Genomic DNA, 11,676 nt, shown 5'->3' with positions numbered 1-11,676 from the left:
AACAATTCTACATGTCATCTGAAGTTTCTTAGCTTATTCTTGGTCAATGCATTATGTCATATGCCCTTCTCTTTCAGTTTCAACTTCCATGTGACAGGTCTTCTCTTAATCCCTGTGGACTCACTATTTAGCTCTCTTTTTATGCAATACCATCAATAATAAACAGCTCTGTCCTGTAGTTGCAGTACTCATGAATATCCCTGCTAAGGTCTTGTTTCACATTAGGCCTAACCATTTACTATGGCATCTGCTACCCGCAGTAAAGCTAGCTTGACATTTGACATGCTTTTTACAGTTGAATATGCAAGTTTTGCCATGGCTTCTCAGTTCCATCACATATTAATCAACTGTTTCTCCGTCTTTCTGCCAATACATAAAAAAAACCCAATGTGTTTCATGAGTCACGTTTCATTTAGGTATCTAGTATGCCTTAAACACGTCAATAATCGGTTTCAATCTTAATTTGTCCCTTTCTTCAATGACAAAATTATTATAAACTTTGAGTGCTTTGTCCAAAACAAGTAAAAACAATTATATTTTTTCCACTTTATGATCCCCATCAATTGCAAATAAACAGAGTTCAAACAGCCTCCATTGACATAACCTGTTACGTTTTTTATATTATTTATTTACTTATTTTTTCAATTACTTGCCTTAACCTTTTTGCTTCCCAAGCCCATACTTGTGAAACTATGTATCATTATTATTGCAGGTTTAAATAACTCTGTAGCAATATGTTATTTGGAAAGGAGCAACACTTTACTTGAACCATCATAGGCATGCAATATATTGTAGCGATTACAACCTGTGAGAGAACAGGCAGGTAAAAACTCACAGGGGCAGGTGAGGGTGGAACTGTACATACTGAAGGGTCTTTAAAGGAGATGCAATAAACAGTATGGCAGGGCGGACACAGCAGAAGGAAAAAAGCCTTGGTGGCATGATAGCTCATGAGGACAGCAATCCCTTTATATGGCATGATCTTTTGCTGCTGTAGCTCATCATCTTTAAGATCTAATATGCTGTTTTTTCAGAGATGCCCTTCTACACAGCACTGCTTTGAGTGTTTTTATGTGAGTATTTGTGGCATTTCTGTTGCATTGAATCAGTTTGCCCATTCTCCTCTGGCATCTTCCATTAACATGGTGTTTTTGCCAATGGAAGTTTCACTTTCTGGATGTTTTTTATTCATAACAGCATTCTCTGCCCTATCAATAGGGCAGCTATCTCTGAGATACTGAAACAACTACATCTGGCAATAATCATTGAGTGTGGCAGTTAAAACACTCAAAATAATTAGATACGCACCTTATTCATTCTAACGTTTGGACAAACTGGTGAGGAAGGCAGGCTCTATTGTTGGCATGGAGCTGGACAGTTTAACATCTGTGGCAGAGCGAAGGGCGCTCAGCAGGCTCCTATCAATTATGGAGAATCCACTGCATCCACTAAATAATGTCATCTCCAGACAGAAGAGCAGCTTCAGCGACAGACTGCTGTCACTGTCCTGCTCCACAGACAGATTGAGGAGATCGTTCCTCCCCCAAACTATGCGACTCTTTAATTCCATCAGGGGGGGTAAACGTTAATATTTAACATTATACATAGTTATTGTCTGTTTTTTTCACCTGTATTATTATCATTCTTTAATTTAACATTATTTATTGTATCAGTATGCTGCTGCTGAAGAATGTGAATTTCCCATTGGGATTAATAAAGTATCTATCTATCTATCTATCTATCTATCTATCTATCTATCTATCTATCTATCTATCTATCTATCTATCTATCTATCTATCTATCTATCTATCTATCTATCTATCTATCTATCTATCTATCTATCTATCTATCTATCTATCTATCTATCTATCTATCTAGAACAACAAACTTAGCCACGTCATCCTAAGTCCTAAGTCATCTGGAGCACTTCGGGTTATGTGGAAACCAGGGCAGTCTTTCCCCGGCAGTGCCCTATGGAGGTACCCAAAGACCCTGACAGAGCTGCATTTCCAGACTTCAACTTCCAGTAACCCCCTGCAGGAATCCTCATTGGGTTTAGCACTGAGGAACACCACCACCTGTCATGAGGGGGAATTAACTGCTCCCAGTATGCCTATTTACCCAGTTCATCTTTTAATGCCTTTTTCTGGACAATAATCCTTCCTTTAACCTGGCCAGGATGCCAGTCCTTCATTCATGGCAAGTACACCACTTAATCTGCAGAATATGTTATATGCACTAGTTAGTGAAAGTATGGATTTTCTTCACATGTATCTCTTCTCCATGCTCAATGTTTGGATCTACACTACATGGTCATTTTGACATTTGATATGAAAATTTTTGGTTTTATCTTCGTGGAAATTGTGATTACACTGATGAGGTAGACAAATGTGTTGACTTCTTCTAAGTTCTTCCTGCTGTCATGATAGTACCTTCTTGTTTGTTGTTTTTTGGTCTTTTCTTGACTAATTTTTGGTCCAACTTCGTTTGATGTTTCTCCCAAGGCATCTATATTGTCCCTGAATGTCTTGGAGTTAGTGGGGCAGCAGGGCTTGGTTGTCTGTGAAGTCTATATCTTCAGTTTATCTGTTAGAGTCCACTGAATATATTTCCCTGAGGCTGAATATGCTTTTATTAATCCAGTCTTGTACAATGAGAAAAAAGAGACGTGTCAGCAGACAACCATGCTTAAACCATGCAGTGTCCTGGAATGTCTCAAATAATCTCCTATTATGGGTAACTTGAAGGTGAATCTCTCAATTATGCGGGATTCATCTAGGTGTCCCCCCATATAATAGATTTATGAGTTGTTGTGTCCGTGATTTACAATATTGAGGCATCTTAAAACTCATTTGTTTAGGAAGACAATGACAATACTGACATTCTTTCCATTTTTTTCAGTTCATCCTTTCTTTTAAGGTGCCCAGAACAATAGAGTGTATCACAAGTTATCTAATCTCTTTATGGTTTTATCGTATTATTATTACAAATGTATTATATTTTTTTTCAGATTTACAATACCTGTTTTTAAACATGTAATTGCACACCCATGTAAAGCAAAAGTTTATAATAGTCCATGTTTAAATTCATTTTAACGGTGGTGTAAATGAGCTTATCCTGACACCATTGAGTTAAAGGCAGAAACCAACCCTTGACTTGAGGAAAACCAGTGTATCTGAAGAAAAACCAGCACAAAAATGGGAAGACCATGCAAATGCCACACAGCCAATGACAGAGTGTAGGATTCAACTACAAAAAATACCAGAATACCACCCCTACATAATACATGTATCCTGTATTTTTTTCAGATCTTACCTCTATTATTCACTGTATTAAAAGTATAATTAGATGATTTGTAAACTCATTCTTTCCAACTACAGTACACATATATAAACATTTTTATTCAGTTATCATTGAATAGAAATTTAAAAGAAAATATTAATATGGTAGTTTGTGGTACAATCTTAAATAGAAAATAGCAGAGGGAAATATAAAGTGGAGATTTGTAAATTAGTCATTCAGACAGCTCAGCAGCAGTTACTACCATAAAATCAATTTCCATTCACAAATGAAACTAGAATTATTTATTCAGATTTGATAAGATAATTAAACATCACCAATGCAATCTAGGACAACATAGGCAACAAACAAAACCTTTTGTTTCAAAATATTACAGACTCACAGATTTACAAAAATACAGGACATCCAGAATCAATGCGCACAAAGAATACCAGTTATCATCTTGAACACCAGTTTATGTGACTTGAGTAAATATTTGTAAACATCAAAAAGTCTACTGTATGTACATAAAGGCTGAGGAAGAATGTTTTTTTGTTGTTGTTGCTGTTTCAGAAATAGAATATATATATATATATATATATATATATATATATATATATATATATATATATGTAATTGTTAAATAATTTTAGGCCACTTGCAACCAAAATGTTATAAAGGAATCATTTTTAAAGTAAGTGTGATTTTTTTCATTTATGGCTCCTGAAAGATTTTATAAAGTTCAAAAGCTGTTTTAAAAAATAGTGTAAAATAAAAAAAAACTTTCTTTAAAACAATTCAAGAAATATTTTTTGAATGTGCTGCTTCTTAATTCTTGATAAAGTTCTGATAAAATAAAAATTGTTTAATGGCAGACTTGACATTTGAGGCCTTTAGTAAATCCCATGATTTTGTTTATGCTATCATTTCTAAATAATAGTATACTAATTAAACCTTCTCAGACTTTGCTCTCAGACACCTTGAATTTCATTGCAATTGTTTCCATTTTCTGAACCAACTTTTTTCATTAGCAGACTTGTTGGACTTGGAATCGATCCTGACAGCACTAAGTGTAAGACTTAATTGGATGAGGTTGAAACATTTACTCACAATTGGCCAATATAGAGCTGTCAACTATCCTTACTTAGATTGCATTCCTATGTGTTATTAAATAAGGATCTTGTGTGAACTATAAAGAGCAAACCAGGAGTTGCTTGGTGCTACAAAGCGTGAGTGCTTTGGATTTCATATTATCAAGTGAATCATGCTCATTAAGATCGAAGCCTACCTCATGCTAGCATGTTCTATCATGTTCTTTTACTTAGTACAAAAACCTGAAAAACAGAAGAAATCACTTAAGCTATTCTTTGAAAATCACATTGTGACACAACACTAAGCAGGAAATATTAATTTGAAATAACTAGCTTAAATGTAATTTTGTATTTCTCAAAGGTTTTTCATTATTTTGCAAAATAATTAAATTATTTCTCCAAAGTATTGTGTTATTTCAGAATAATTATTGAGTTATTTTGCAAAAGTAGGTGGTACTTCGCAAATGTATTGAGCTATTTCTCAATATATATATATTCCTGTATTTGTCAAAATTATTTTGTTATTACTCAAAAGATATTATCTGGTGTGGTCTGCATCAGCATGCACAGGTCTTCTCCAGACGTCCTATGACAGTAGACGAGGGATAGATTAGGGCAGTGGTGGCGAACCTATGGCACATGTGCAATAGGGGGCACTCAGAGCCCTTTCTATGGGCACACATGCCATCACCCCAGCACAGAGTTTGTTACTAGAAAGCCAGAGGGATGCGGGGCCGGTCTGCTCTCCTCCCCCTCTCCACGCACGCCTGAGGACATTTCTCACATCACCCGCCCCTCTGCCCAGCAGCCCATTGGGAGCGCTTCCTGGGGTAAGGCGGGCAGCTTACATGCGGCATGAGGGTGCGGCGCAGACGGCAGCCTGTTGAGTCTGTGGTAAAGGTGATTCCCATGGTGGGGTTGGAGAGGAGCTAGGTTGGAGGGGATGTGGTATAGTGGGTCCACAGCTCAAAATTGAAAAGGCCAGTTTTAATAGATAATCACCGCATTCGTGGCTTAGAGGAGGGCATGGTAGTGTGGCTGGAGCAGTTCCCGGGAGCTTCGTGATGCGGGTGGTCCTCGCTTAAGTGCACAGGTGAGGAGTCGTCCGCATCTGTAATTATTGCTGCTAATCGCCACACCTGGTCCACGTCCCCATAATATATAATAGAAGCGTGAGGCAGATGGAAAGGGGAAAAAAAAGAGAGGTAGAACAGGAACGAAGGTTACAGTAATTGGGAAGACCTGCGTGAAACACTAGTGAAGATAGATAGATAGATAGATAGATAGATAGATAGATAGATAGATAGATAGATAGATAGATAGATAGATAGATAGATAGATAGATAGATAGATAGATAGATAGATACTTTATTAATCACCAAGGGGAAATTCACAAGAAGATAGAAGGGATGACAAAGGACAGCACAGTTAGTTCTGAAAATGAAATCCTTACAGTGTGGAATTCTCTGCCAAATAATTTTAAGTCGATGAAAGCACTTGGGATTGCTTTCCTTAGTTTGTTTGGATCATCTTATGCTTGTGAGCAGCTGTTTTCAGCTTTGAATTATATCAAATCTGACACCCGAAACAGACTAACAAATGACCTGAGTGCTGCTCTCAAACTTACAAAGTATGAGCCAAGGTTAGACAAATTATCAGCATGCATACAACAGCAGAAATCACATAGATTGTTCAAAAGCATGCCAAATGCAAACTTTTACCTTTCAATAAAAAGTTGTTTGTATCATTGAAAGCTCTGTAATTGTGTTTTCCTTTTAAGACAAAAGATATTAATGTATGTGTTGTTTTTTCTAAACTAAAACCTCAGTATTCAGGTTAAATTGCTGTGTTGGCACTTTGCGATAAATAAGTGGGTTTTGGGTTGCAGTTTGGGCACTCGGTCTCTAAAAGGTTCGCCATCACTGGATTAGGGATATCCATAGTATAGATTTAGATGAGATGAATTGAACAAAAGTCATACATTTAATTATGTGTGAGCTCAGGGGTAAATTTAATCTACTCAGTTTAGGGAGCCTGTGATCATCACAGCAGCACTGAGTTTAAAACAAGAAACAGCATGCTGCTACGGTTAACATCATGCACATGTGTGGATGGATAGAGTAAGATAGCATGTAGCTTGTAATCAAGTGACAATAACTGAACAAAGGTCATAGGTACACATTTTATTCTGCTTGTGCTGAGTGGTAAAAGTAATCCACAAAGTTTATGGTCACAGGAAGCCAGTGATTATCACAGCAGCACTTGGTGTAAGGCAAGAAGCTACCTTGACACCATGAACCAGGAATGCTATATATATATTTGTGTGGCATGAATAAGCTTCCAAATGCTTAATAAATGACCTGAGGATGTTCCAAAAAACAAAACTATTAGGTTTTCTTTAAGTTATATATATTATGGATGCAGTGTCTTAAAAGGTGGTGCTCTTGAGTTATGTACAGTGCATTAAATTGGATTGACTGCATCTAATTTCCGTGCGCATGCGCCGGGCATGGTGCGATGCGCGATATTACTGTCAGAGAAAGTTAGAGGTGTTTTACAGAAATACAAACCAGTATTACTGCGAGAGGAAATTAAAGGTACACAATACAGTGATGCATATTACAGCCACATACAAGCCAGTATTACTGTCAGAGGAGGTTAAAGGCATATTACCGACGCGCACGCCTGTATTACCGCCAGAGAAAATTAAAGGTATATTACGGACGTACAAGCCAGCGGACGTACAAGACAGTATCCTTCAATAAGGAAGCCTCAAAAGGGCGACCTCAATTGGGTGCAGCGAATAAAGGCGCGCGTAAATAAAGATCTGCACCTTTGTTGCTCTTCACATATTCCAGAGCCATTTGAACTAAATTATCTATGAACGCCTTTATTCGCCGCGTTCAATTGAGGTCGCCCTTTTGAAGCTTGCCTTTTTGTGCGCGCCCTTATTGAATAGAGCCGTACAAGACAGTATTACTGTCACAGAAAATTAAAGACACACAATACACGGTGGCAGCCCACAAAGAACGGTCAGCTCAGCAAGCAAAAATACGACCAACAAAAAGAATGAGGTCAAAGTCCCTTGTTATTTAATATAGACTGTTCCTACTAATGTTTATGCACTACTGTTCTAGCGCCCGTTATTGTAACGGGCTAAATGACTAGTAATATATATAATCATTTAACATTCTCAAAACTTCTTGACTCAGTTCAGGGTTATTCCGGACTCTGGGCATACACACCATCCTGCACAATCTAAATGAGAACAGGGCATTCAGCTGAACAAAGCTCGCCTGTCCTATCCACTTGATTATTCTAAAAGAACATCAAGTCTACTTTTGAAAGTCCCTAAAGTCTTACTTTCTACCATGCTACTTGGTAGCTTATTTCAAGTGTGTGTAAAGAAAAACCTCCTAATGTTTGTGCAAAATTTGCCCTTAACACGTTTCCAACTGTGTCCCCTTGTTCTTGATGAACTCATTTTAAAATAGCAGTCTCAATCCACTGTACTAATTCCCTTCATAATTTTAAACATTTCAATCATGTCATCTCTTGATCTTCCTTTGCCTAAACTGAAAAAGCTCAGCTCTTTTAATCTTTCTTCATAATTCATCCCCTGCAGCCCTGGAATCAGCCTAGTTGCTCTTCACTGGACCTTTTCTAGCACTGTTGTGTCCTTTTTGTAGCCTGGAGACCAAAACTGCACACATGATGCACATTAAGCTTACTGGCCTACAGTTGCTTGCATCTGCCCGGTCACACTTTTTATATAATGGGATAATATTTGCCATTTTCCAGTCCTTCTGAATTTTCCCAGTGTGCAGTGACTTCCTAAAAATATGTGTCAAGGGTTTATATATTTACTTGCTAACCTCCTTTAGAACTCGAGGGTAATTATTATTTGTTTGATTTCAGCCTATTTAATCTGAGCAACACTTCTCCCTCTATAATTTCCAAATAAATCAATACCTCCTTAGTAGTCACATTTACCGCTGGGAGGTTATCCACTTTCTCACTTGTAAAGACCTCTAAAAAATGCTAAGTTAAAACATCCACTATTTTATTATCTATCTGTATTTGTTTAATTCCCCTTTACTATTCCTGATGCACTTCACCTCCTCCGACTGATCTTTTTCTACTAAAATACTGAAAGAATCTCTTTGGGTCATCTTTCGCTGTATCTGCTATATTCCTCTCCAACTGTCTTTTAGCCTCCCTAATATCCTTCTTAATGGTTACCCTCATGTTTTCAGACGCCCTACAAATCACATTGGAGTTATCAGTTTTATATGCCTTATACAGCTATTTTGCAACTCTTTACTAACCCACTGCAGAGTTTTTTTTAGATTTGCTATTAATTCCAAATTTAGGTATGTACTTTTCCTGCATTACATGTAAAACATTTTTAAACTTGTTCCATTGCTCCTTAATTGTCTCCACACTTTAAAGCTTATCCCAGTCTATCCTCCTTAGACATTGCCACATTTGCTCAAAATTTGTCCTGCCACTCTTACAAAACACTGAGAATTGTATTATATTATGGTCACTTTACCTTAGTGGTAAAATCACTTCTACACCATCAATTCTATCCCGATTACTGCAAAATACTAAATCTAGACAGGCTTCACCCCATGTTGGTGCTTTACCATACTGTGTTAGAAAACAGTCACTGATTACTTCTAAAAACTCCAACTCTTTATGTGCAAGGTTATGCCAGTTAATATTTGGATAGTTAAAGTCCCCCATAACTGTAATATCCCTCTTTAAACTTTTTAATATCACTAAAAAGATGTCTGTTGAAATTACTGTTGGCATTGGGTGGTCTATAACACACTCCTAAAATAATACCTCTTTCCCTAATGATTTCCAGGCAAAGCCATATGCCCTCACTAAGATGGGGCTCACCGTTCAACTGGCGTGGACTTGCATTTAAATTCTGTTTGACATAAACAGCAACCCCACCTCCGTTTCTGTTCTGCCTATCCTACCTAAAAATGTGTATGCCTCTATGTTACACTCATCCCCACCTTTGTTATTTAGGCAGATTTTCGTTATTGCTATAATATCATAATTATGCTCCTCTACATACAACTCCAACTCACTTGTTTAATTTTTGATATTTCTAGCCTTAAGGCAAGCTATTTTTAATGTGTTACTCCTTTTACTTTTACATTTAAACATTGGGTTAGAATTTACATTACTATGCATTTTAATTTTCACACTATTGCTTGTTCCTTCATGTACAGTTCTAAACCTGGCCTGTCCTAAACTCCCTGCCTCCCCCACCCCATTTCCTAAATAAAACAATCCTTGACTAACCATTAATATGCTTCCCCAACACATTGATACCCCTCTAGTTCAGATGTAACCAATCATGGCAGAACAAGTCCCATCTGTTCAAAAAGAGTCCCAATGCCCCATAAACCTATACCCTTCTATCCTACACCAAGATTTGAGCCACAAATTAAGCCTTCTAATCTCCTCAGTCTTAACTGGAAGATTATCATGTCAATTCTGCTCCTCAGCCTGGCACCTAACTCTTTAAATTTGAATCGCAGAACTGGCAGACTACCCTAATGTATATCATTTGTTCCAACGTGGACAATGACAAATGACAACTGAATCCACCCAGTCACCTGTGCACACAAAAGCCAGCACACCATGCAAGACTCTCTTTCTCTGGAGTAAACCTGCGCTTCAACACCCCTAATGATCGAGTCCCCAACAATACCTACCTCTCTCTTTCTGGGAAACTGGTTTTGAGGTAGCCTGTTGGGATTCCTCATCCGTACCTACCATCTCAGAATCTTTTGAGATACTGTCCAGCTCGCAATGACCTGAAAACGTTCTGACGCTTCCAATTCTGGGGTTGATGCCCCCTGACAGTGTGCACCCTTTACCTTATGTCTTGTGACTGTGACCTTCCTATCTCAAACCTGTCTGGTCTGGATTCTCCTCCTGCACCACCTTAGGGGTGGACACTATCTTTATAAAGGGCACCTGGGCCATGTCGGCCAATTTTCTACTACAGCTCAGGCCAGCCAACTTCTCCTCCAGTTTAATGACCCTGAACTTGAGGTGCTGGATCAGCTGGCATCTCCTGTAGATGTAGCCCTCATAGAAGACTGTCTCCTCCAAGCCATCCTCTTAAAAGTCCAACATCCAATAGGACTTGCATTGCACTGGCCTCACTGTTAAATTTGAGTTAGTGATACTAAAACTGCCTTAACTTTTATTTAATTAAAATTAAATGATTTAACTTAAATGGTAAAACTAAAAAAAATATAATGAGAGAAAATTTTTTTTTTTTTCCTGTAATCTTCTCCCTCTTGACTGCCTGCTGTTTGTTCTTCTGTGAGGTTAACTTTACTTTTCTCTGTCTGTTCTCCTAACTTAGTGCTCCTCTTATTCTTTACTTAAAAGCACTCCACTCGCACTGTGTGTACTCCTTCGTATAAATGAACCCTTATTCTGTCACCCTCCTTAACTGCTCTATTTACTTCCTGTCTGCTAAGAACTGTGAAATCTAAATGGAACAAAAAACTTGCTTAGTGAATATCTGCTGCTAGTTAATTTTCTACTGTCCTATTTGCTCCTTTCTGCTCACTCACAGTCACATTTGTACAGGGGCCACATTGGAATCAACCATTAGCATCTATAGGATTGAAAAATCAATTTATATTTCTATATTATTCCAGCTTACAGTGTCTATAAAAAGTATTAATCTCCTGGTAGGTTTTTGCATTTTATTGTTATACAAAATTGAATCACATCAAATTTAATTTGGTTTTCACTTTGACATTAAAGTGTCTTCTTTTATTGATCAGTGTCAAAGAAAAACAAATTAAATCCACTATGATTTAATGTGCAAAACACAATAATAATGTTAATCTTCAAAAAAAGAAAATTCAGAAAAAGTAAAAAGCTAGGGGCCAGTAACCTTATTATACCAAGATTTACAAGATATAGAGAAAATTCCTGGTTAAAAGAATTAGTCTTCCTTCTGAACATTATTATTGAAAGTGATCAAGCATATGCATTCCCTTATAATATAGTAATGTTATAAAGAGATGTTTTGGAATAAAATAAAAATCAAAATATACCATAGGACTGTTTAGTATACTGTAGGCATAGAAAAGGCATATATAAGTAATACCCTAGACTAGAAGCTGATATGGATGATTGAGCATGGAAAAGTTCTTATAATGGCAAGAGAAGCAAGATCTTATAAATGATACTTGCTCAAGAAGATAAATGTATTAAGAGATGACTGTCAAGTATGCCCATTATCATCAGTCTTATT

Source organism: Erpetoichthys calabaricus, chromosome 4 (genome assembly GCF_900747795.2).
Source record: "Erpetoichthys calabaricus chromosome 4, fErpCal1.3, whole genome shotgun sequence".
Classification (NCBI taxonomy): Eukaryota; Metazoa; Chordata; class Cladistia; order Polypteriformes; family Polypteridae; genus Erpetoichthys; species Erpetoichthys calabaricus.
The sequence above is the reverse complement of the archived record's forward strand: the minus strand, read 5'-3'. Positions refer to the sequence as shown.